Here is a 9,461-nt window from a genome sequence, read left to right as displayed (position 1 = left end):
ACTTCTAAATAATTCAAACATATTTCCCAATATGCCGCTGTATAAGGTGTAGCTTTCATGCCAATACAATGAAAGGAATTGGTCCCCTTGCCAGTTTTCTCTAACTTCAAAGCCCTGAAGACAGATTCTGTTGTACTCAATCACACAAACAAACAAAACATCCTAGCAATCAGAACAGAAGGTGTAAGCCAACTCAGGGAGACTTGCATTGTAGTTTTTCATCCTACAGTACTGTTTATAAAATAGCATAGAATAATAGTAGCTGAATGCAGTGGCAGTTTAAATGTGGGAGGACGCACACATTGTTCGGGCAACCATGACAGTGAAATTTTTGATGTTGGAAAATGGTTTGCCTTTGAATAGCCTTTTAAATATTTCATCCATAGACCTATGTAGATATTCTTACATGTGTTGTACATCTTCAAAAAAAAAGCCAAATCATGATGTAATTTGACTTTCTGTGCAGGAATGATGCAGTGAAACCAAAAGAAAATGATAGCAGAGAAGAATAACCACCAGAAATTGCTGTGGAGGTTCTTGCATCAATCGGTTAGCCGTGAACGAAGAACTTTGATTTGGACATTCTCTGACTGTGTCCTCCTGCATTCCATCTGCTTTGCTGCTCACTTGACAAAAGGTAATGCATTTTTTTGTTTCTTTTACCTCAGCCACAAATGACACTATAGTACATGCTTTTACACATGGTGACTGCATGTGTGGAAAGGGTATCTTATGTTGATAGGCACCCACTTTTTCTTCACTGTGACCCAGTAGCAGCTCCTACTTTATCACGGCATGCTGATTAGTAATCCCTTGTTTGTCAGGGTTACAACTACTGGCTCTGAAGTACATATATAAATAGTGTGTGTGATCAGGGAGGCATACTAATCTAATTCTCACGTTAATTGGTTCACTTTTCAAGTCACCTTTTGGGTTACTTTGTCTTTTCTTTTTTACAATATAGACGGACAGAAACAAGGTTTCTTCTTCTCTGAATTTTCACTTAAAAAAACACTCCCAAAACCCATAGAACATTTTGGACATCTTTCAAGTAAACCATGTTCCATTAAACATTCCGTTTACTTGATGCTTTGCGTTTTACTACCATCCTACTGATCTTATAGCAGTTACCACTTTGCCTGTCTGGAGGTTTAGAATATCTATCAGAATTATGAAAGCAAACCTTTGATCAGAGGATTTGGGATTATCAAAAACTTGCAATTTAAAGTTAAAAGAGCCAGCAGATTGTTGAACTGCTAAAACCTTTTCGGCTGACAAAGTAGATAAGGCTCAAGTTGAGTGATGGGAAAAAAATAAATAAATGCCAATTCTATGGGGGCTGCGTATCCTATTCAGCACATTGTGGGGACATACATACATTTGTTTACTCAACTGTGTCATTGGATCATTTTTTTCTGTTTATGATGACCAAGGCAAAGCTCCCCCATCAATTGAAAATCAAGGTTAATCGTTTGTGAGTCTTAAACAAATCTTTGCATTTGCTTTTTTACATACTTCAATATGCCCATTCTTAAAGTAAATAGAAGAAACTGGAGATATTTTATTGCTAAGGGCTGCAACATGGTGATGACGTACTCCCGTGAAGACAATTCAACAAACTAGTCTTTGTTTAGACATAAGATGACGCCTGTTTCAACATGGCTAAAGAAATGCCTTTTAGCGAGGCTGCTGAAGATATGGATTAGCTGTCTCTTTCTCTGGGCCCAGCTTTTTTCTTCTCATCTTTTTTACTTGACATCCTACTGTACACAGAAACACACACAATCTTTGGTTTTCTTCTTGCCACACATGCGGCCCACTGGCTCAGTTTGCCAGTGTGGATTATAGCTCTCTCACGGCTATCATGATCTTACACAAACAGCATTTGTCAGCTCATTTATCACAGTTCTCCCCACCCTCCCTCCGGTTGTCCACTCTTGTCTATTCATCTGTGTTCTATTTCTGCATCCCTGCCTCCAGGGTGAAAATACATGTTACCTCCACAACGGAATATAACCCCCAAAGGTCCCTTGTGAATATGGAACTGGAGTCGTCAATGGCAATAGGATAATTCTTTGAAGCTGACGATAGGGTGCAAGGACCTTTTAAATCACTGATTCATTATCCCCATTACAGAGCAGTGAGCTTATATTTAAGACTATTCATCCCACCATTTTCTAGACTGTTAGCGCTTATGAGAATCCTAGGTGATCTGTAGTCCGACACTCCCTAGTCAATCGCAGAACACATAAAGCGATTTTTTTTTACACACGCAGTGAAACCTATGGATAATTTAGGGTCTTCAGACAGCCTGATGTGCAACATAAATATCTAAACACAAAACAGGCTGCTGTGATACTACTAATGCATCCAATGCACCTGCTTGCATCCGTTTCAAATATATAATTTAAAATACCTGTGATTGCATCACCAGGATAATAAAGAAAGACACAAAGTCTTCTTGAGTGGGTGTATTGCTATATTATGTGTTTGTGTACAGTGTGTTGATTGGCTTCCTTGCAGTAGGCAGAGCTTTAGAGTCATAAAAGCAAATACTCGATTCTACTGCTAGTCCCTGTGGTCAGTCGAGAGCAATTGGTCAGCAGACCTTGGGCAGTGCAGGTGGAAAGAAGCTCAATAATTAATGATGGATTCATATCAGAGTTTTACTTGAAGATGAGCATTGACAACGAGCACTTACAGTCCAAATAAGGGTGCATCTTACATTTGTTACATTTATTTGACAGTGATGTGACTTAAAAAAAATACTGAGAGAAGTGGTGACAAAATAATTGTTTCATGAATTGTACTTTAACTTAATCCTTAGGTCAGCACTGAACTCACTCCCTGTTGTCGCTTTAATAATTAAATAAGAGTAAAAAAATGGGAAAAAGGTTGAATGTTCGTGTGTATGTGTGCTTAGCCTCGATGGCTCGTCGAGGGATGGTGAATTGGGTGAAAGTGTTTGCTCTAACAGAAAACCATGAAGCAGATGGTATATGAATTTGTCTTTAGCAATAGCTCTGCCGACACACTTTTCCCAAACATTATAGATGTTAAACAAGGTATGCAAACGATTATGCGGTCTATTTAAGGATTACAATTTCTTGTATATCCATACAATTTAGAAACTTGGATGACTTTCTTCATGGCCAGTTGGTATTCAATGTTACAGTCGGAGTATAATGTCTAACAGTAAGGCTTCAACAGTTTATATTTGGTTGTACTTTTTTATGCTTGAATTTATAGTGTATTTCTAATAAATCCCCCCTGATGGTACAGTAGTTATTTAGCTTGACTTCAGTGTGGGCAGCGTAGGATCGATTCCTTGTTCAAATTTACTAAATGGACTCAAACAGTTCACAAAATATTTATCAATTTTACACAGTCAGAAGACAGGCACTCCTGAGACTAATATTTTTATTATATTGTTTTATTCCTGTTTAAAAATTACTAAATGACTTAGTTGGCCAATTGGCTTACTAGGATTGTACTGAACAAACTAAAGGGGCTACTGTCCAGTGCAATCAGTCTTGAGAGTCAGTGTGACCGCATGCTGGTAGGGGGATTGTCAGTGCAAAAAAATTGCACCCATTTATCAATCCCAGGTCACTGACATTTTAAATGACACCCTCTTGTGGTGCTACTCCTGCTGACTAGGGCACTGTCAGCAGTGATGTCAAGCACCGTTTGTTTGGCAATGGAAAAAGAAAATGCACACCAACACAGGTTTGGAGTTTTATAGTAACACTCCCCTAAAGTTTAGGATGGCCATAAGGCGTACAAGGTCAATGACATTAAGAAAACAAGAGAATCATTGTTTAAAGCCAGAACATGATGCAGTTTTTTTAAATGTATCTTTTAAAGATCAATAGCGACCATATATAATATTAATGCTTAGATAATTCAACAGGTCGGAATGTAACTCAGGGAAGAAGACGAAAAATAATGGCAAAGCCTGAATCAATGGTAGGGAACAAAAGGGCAACAAGGTGAAAGAAACACAGTAAGCAAAATGCACAATTGATCCAAGCAAATGACAATAATTACAACGGGAACAAAGAGTGTTAGGCAAAGTGTGGTAAGTAAAATGCATGGTCGATCCAAGCAAATGACAATGAGTCAACAACAGAGCAGTATACATAACTCGCATTTCTTCGTATTAAGTAATTCTGATGCTAAGCAGGTGTATGTATTCTATTTTTTAATTGTCGTGTGAAGTCTAATCTATCATAAAAAGAGCATATTCATCATTTTACTTGTTGTTGTGCTATTCTATTGACAGTTGAAGACTGAATTAACCTTACCGATTTAACTGTGGTTAAATGTTCACCCCATCAAAATCTCAGAGTGGGTACAGATAGCTATTTCAACTGCAAAATTATGTGTTCATGTGCTATCATGCAGCAAAAATGGTGTCTCGCTCTGACAACGTAATTTTCATTCACCATGAATCCTTCTAAGAATCGAGACAACTTGTCATGAGACACAAGTCAGATTTCCGTTTGCCATTTACACTCCCTCGAGTTTCCTATAATTACTGTTTATGAATGCTATAATAGCAGCTGGATGTCTTTCTGCTGCTTTTTTACATATATTTCAACACGAGTGTTCCAATGATGGAAATATTAATCTGTTTTCTTGGCATAAAAGGTTCTAGGAAAAAAATATGTGGGCCTGTTTTTTACCATGAAAACTTTTATTGTAAAGTAAACTCCTACAGAATTGGAAAAAAATACATCTTAACAAATGACTTTATGCTCAAGGTTTTCCTGTAGGTTGTATGTGCACAATTCATTCAACCAGTAATTGATATATGGTTGTTCACCGATTATGTTGGGCCATCATTCTTGTTGACTTTTAACAATGTATTCCCGTTTAAAGTCTATGAAATACAGGATAGATAATGAAATATATTTGTATCCTCTTTGGGTATACCACTTTTGTGATTGGATTAAAGGGTTAGGCAAGCCACATTGAGCTATGAGCTTTTGTCTCTCGCTAATTATTACAGATGCTCATGTTCAATATAATCATGAGCAAATATCGTTCAGAACGTAAGGAAACAAACAAATACGATATAAGGAGCAAAATAAATTGTTTTTGTATTCTTGAAATGTGATTTTCTTCCAGTTGATCTAATATGCTTGCGCTTAAATATTCAGACACTGAAATGTAACCATATCATTGATGCACATTCATATTTCAACAACAATATTAATCATATTCTAATCCTAATGTCGTTTGGGGACTCATTTACTGCAGAGAGACAATGAGTCTTCTTCAGAGCAATTTCCATAAAATAAATAAAAGTCTAAAAGCATTGTTTATCAGGCACCATGCACAGTAGCTACTGATTTTGATTATTCGCAAAAAAAAACATGAAAAATGCATAGCCGTTCAATCCTAAATAATAATAAATGAACCATTGCAAGCTAGTTTTCTCTTATATCCATTTTTTTGACTCCCCAGTTACCCGACTATCTGCATTGCAGGTAATTCAACAGATCTGCAGTGTTATTGTTTTTAAAAGGATTATTCTAACTTTGAGTTTCATTCTTTCCGATACATTGAACATTTACTCAAAGTCACACTGTGGGCAGTTTGGCTGATTTTTTAATTTTTTTTGCTGCCAAGCTGTCATCAGTGTTAAGCCATGTAAGACTCTTTTATTATGCTTCAGGTGTCTGGACTGTGCTTTGGCTGCTGAAAAGGTAATCTGGGTGCCTTTAGCCTACCTTAGAAGTGTCCCCAGAATTAAAAACACCTCCTAACAAACAATAATTTATAAGAAGGGCTTGTTGTATAAGCATATCTTTTGATTATTATTGATTCATGTTTTTTTTCTCCCTCACAAGTTGCTCAAATAATTTTCCACCATTGAGAGTAAGCTAAATTAGTTTTATTTGTGTCAATATTCTATTGGCAGAAACCCTTCACATTTTAAAAGGAAATTTGCAAATGTATTATAATGGAGATGGGGAAAAAATAACATAAATCACATATACCAATTATTCCAAGTGCATTCTGTTCCCACTAATCTTGACATGTTTCTGTAGCATAATTGGGTCCACTTGTGGTAAATTCATTTACACTCACCTGCCTATATAATGCTACAAATGTTGACAGTGCATGCCACAGCATAAACTAGGAGTGCAGGAAAGATGAATCTGATTTAAAGTAAAGTGGTAGAGGTGGGTGATTTGGAAATCAGACTGGACAGGGGCCCGTGAGGACAGGTGAGGGTCACTCTTGTCATGGCCAGGCAGACTGCCTGGCTTGTATCCCTTCAATGAAGTAGGGGCTGTTATAACTCTCCAATCGGGCTGTACCCCAAAGGCACTTCATTGTACTCGTACAATAAAGCAATCAATCAATGTAAACAGTTGACCAAACCCTTTAAACGGAATGACTTAAAAAAAAAGCCTGCATGTACACTCAGTTACATTCAGAGATGAATGAGAAAACCTTCAAAGTGCTCTTCATTTCAGATTAAGCCCACTGTTCAACTTTAAGATGGACAGCAACCCTAAAGACAAAGTCAAACTATCAAATGAGTGGCTTTGGAAATGTCCTTGAGCAGAGTGATCTAAAAATGGCTAAGAACTGAAATTCCACAGCCAACTTGATGGTGCTTGTAAGGTTTTGAAATTGGGGGAAATTGCACATAGATGGTCTGCCAAGCCTGTGTTATCTTCAGAAAAACTGTCTGTAAAATGGCTGACATTTCTGCCAAAGGTGCTAGAAGTATTGAGCAAAGTCGTTGAATACTTGTGTGCGTATGTTTTTTTTTTCTTATACTTTATTTAAGTGTGTGATTACATTTATACGTTGTCACAATGTGCTTCGATTTTCTGCTTAAAAAAAAATGTGGTATTACATATTTGCTGCAACTTCCGACGTGCTGAAAGTTGCAAGGGTTTCCAACTTTTATACATACAGTTGAGCCATTAAATAAATACATGTGCTGCCAAAATTTCATTCATAGTAAACTTTGCAATAACAATAATTACATAGTTGAGTGACAGATTATTTATTAACTCAGCATACAGGAAGATATTGCTATGAATATATCACACAGGCATCACTGCCACTAAGTGCGTCAAATGTTGAGGTTTTGTCAGTTGTCACTACAAAGACTCACTAGTATGAATATTTTAAGACTAGTGACAATTGACTACCGGTAATGAAGCTTACTTCTATGCTCATCTACATCCATCTTACACTTTGAGCCATGAAGATCAAGTAGGCAACGTTTGTGGCTTTGTTTTGGTCCAATTTTAGGTATTAAAATGTAAGTGCTAATTGAGTATCCTCAGGATTAGGTGTTTACAGGATATATAATCAGCATTTTCCGTTAAAGTTCACATGTTTTGATTTGACTTTTGCTTGTCTTGATAAGATGAATGTTTATTGTTCCATTTACTTAATCAGTCCCAGGAGGAGCTTGCACATATGTTGGCATCTCTTGGCATGTTAGTTGATTAATTAATAGCTTGTTTGTTCCAGTCTTGAGAACTTGCCACTTCATTGTCATTTTTAATAAGGTGTTGAGTTATGATAATGGCATAATTGCACTGGCAGAAATTTCATTATGGTTGCTTTAATTCAGTAGCCAATTAGTGAGGGCACTGCATTGCATCCGTTAATAAAGGTACGTGGTCACCATTTGGTTTTGGTAAGTGAATGTGCACTGCGTAAATAATGTGCATGTTTCATGTGGAAAATGTTAAAAAGAGCAGTGTCTGACAACTACTGGGTGACCATGTACAAATCACAGAGGCGGACTTGCCTTTGATGTCTGGTTGCATGCAACGTTCAAATATGGGAAAAAAAGAGGGGGAGCTAAGGATGAGTTTATTTGGCAATTATTGTGTTTACTCATCAACACATTTTTTCCAGTCCTGAGGCCCTCTGATGTGATCCTCATGTGGTTGTCTGAGTATTCATGAGAAAAATAGGATTTGCTTATACAAGTGCTATTGGCTTTGCAATTTACCATTTTCCCAACTTGCCCACAAAACTATTTCAATTTGTAATAGGACGCAACTGTTGACTTTTCTTGTTTCACAGCTCTCCTGACAATGGACATGATAAAATGTGGAAATTACATGTTTGGAGCAGTAACGCTGGGGTTATTTGTTAAAGATGCCCTTAAGGTTTTTTTTCTTGTTGTTTTTTTTTTACATTTTTCCCAACTCTATGCTGTCATTTTATCAGGTTTGTTTTGAAAATGCCCCAAATATCACATTTTTATTATTTACATGTATATTGCAAAATGGCTGTCACCTGAAAAACATTCGGAAAGGTCCCAAATGAATCATAGAATATCCTCAGGCCAGCTGTCAGTGTGCCAAAAAACCTGACTAATTCAGGTTAATGTTCAGCTAAACACTTGTAGTTAACTGTTACAAAATACTAAACCTTTTTGCCCTAGATCCTGACCAGTGTCAAGCTTAAGTGACAACCCTGTAGAACATATATCTCCAAACCAGTCCTTAAAACCTACTGTGGATCCTGGTTTAGTTTCCAACTGATACCAGCACAGACTGTTTACCAAATATTTTTGCTAAAACAAGCATCATTGGACTATAATCAATTGTTTCCACTTGCAAAAGCACATAAGTTTGTGGAATAGGCTGGAGACCCCTGTTGAAATAACTCTACTAACATATCTATTCCTTTTTACCCTGCTGATGAGGGGTTTCGCCCACAGTGCCAATGGATGAATCCCTCCATGTGTTCTCTGTATTCTCTGTTTGCAAAAAATAGAGGAGCAATAATTTCTGCGGGTGGCCAAAAGCAGAAATGACCATGAAATCTGATGTGAATGAAGTATCCAACTGTTCACAGAACTTACTAGCATGAGGTGACTCAGAGATTCACGGATTTCCAATTCTGTGTCTTCCAGATTGTATCTCTGGAGGCCAAGATGAATAGTGTTCTAACCACAAAGCACAGAGTTCAACGAAAACGATCCTCCAGGTTCGATGGAGCAAGAGAGCCGTATCCTCAATTTCAATAACAGAGCTGGTAAGTTAACTACTTCACCTTGATGCAAGTTTGCTGAGGCTAGGCTCTATCTGAACTCAGAGACTTAGAATTGTAGTCGGATATTTTAATAACTGCAAGGAATATTTTTTTATCATAATGAACAATACCACACGGGAAGAACATACAGTACGGTCTCACTATTGAATCGATTCCTTTTCCACAATTATTCTGTATATTGACTTTGTGTAGAAGTCAGATGGGACAAAGTCCAACACTACTGCAACACTGAACAAAATCTGACCAGGAAGTACTGTACTATTGTACTACTTTTTTCCATTATCTTTCAGTGAAGACAACATCTGTCAAGGCTTTTACAGTCATATTATAAGTCTCAGGGAAAAAAACATATTCATAGGCATTAGATGCAAGTTTATCTTATCTTATCTTGACATCAATACTATATTCCC

The 9,461-nt window shown here is 37.1% G+C and overlaps 1 long non-coding RNA gene across 11 annotated transcripts in view; it reads left to right on the top strand.

Moving 5' to 3' along the window:
* The first annotated feature begins 478 nt into the window (after positions 1-478).
* Positions 479-9,461, top strand: part of LOC144209665 (uncharacterized) — a 50,483-nt gene continuing 41,500 nt past the window's right edge. For all 11 annotated transcript variants that reach the window (XR_013329196.1, XR_013329195.1, XR_013329192.1 and 8 more), the window contains exons 1-2: positions 479-637; positions 8,912-9,033. This is a non-coding gene — a long non-coding RNA (uncharacterized LOC144209665). The remainder of the gene's footprint in view (positions 638-8,911; positions 9,034-9,461) is intronic.

This window comes from Stigmatopora nigra, chromosome 16, assembly GCF_051989575.1.
Source record: "Stigmatopora nigra isolate UIUO_SnigA chromosome 16, RoL_Snig_1.1, whole genome shotgun sequence".
In the NCBI taxonomy this organism is placed as follows: Eukaryota; Metazoa; Chordata; class Actinopteri; order Syngnathiformes; family Syngnathidae; genus Stigmatopora; species Stigmatopora nigra.
This window is presented reverse-complemented; position numbering and strand designations above follow the sequence as displayed.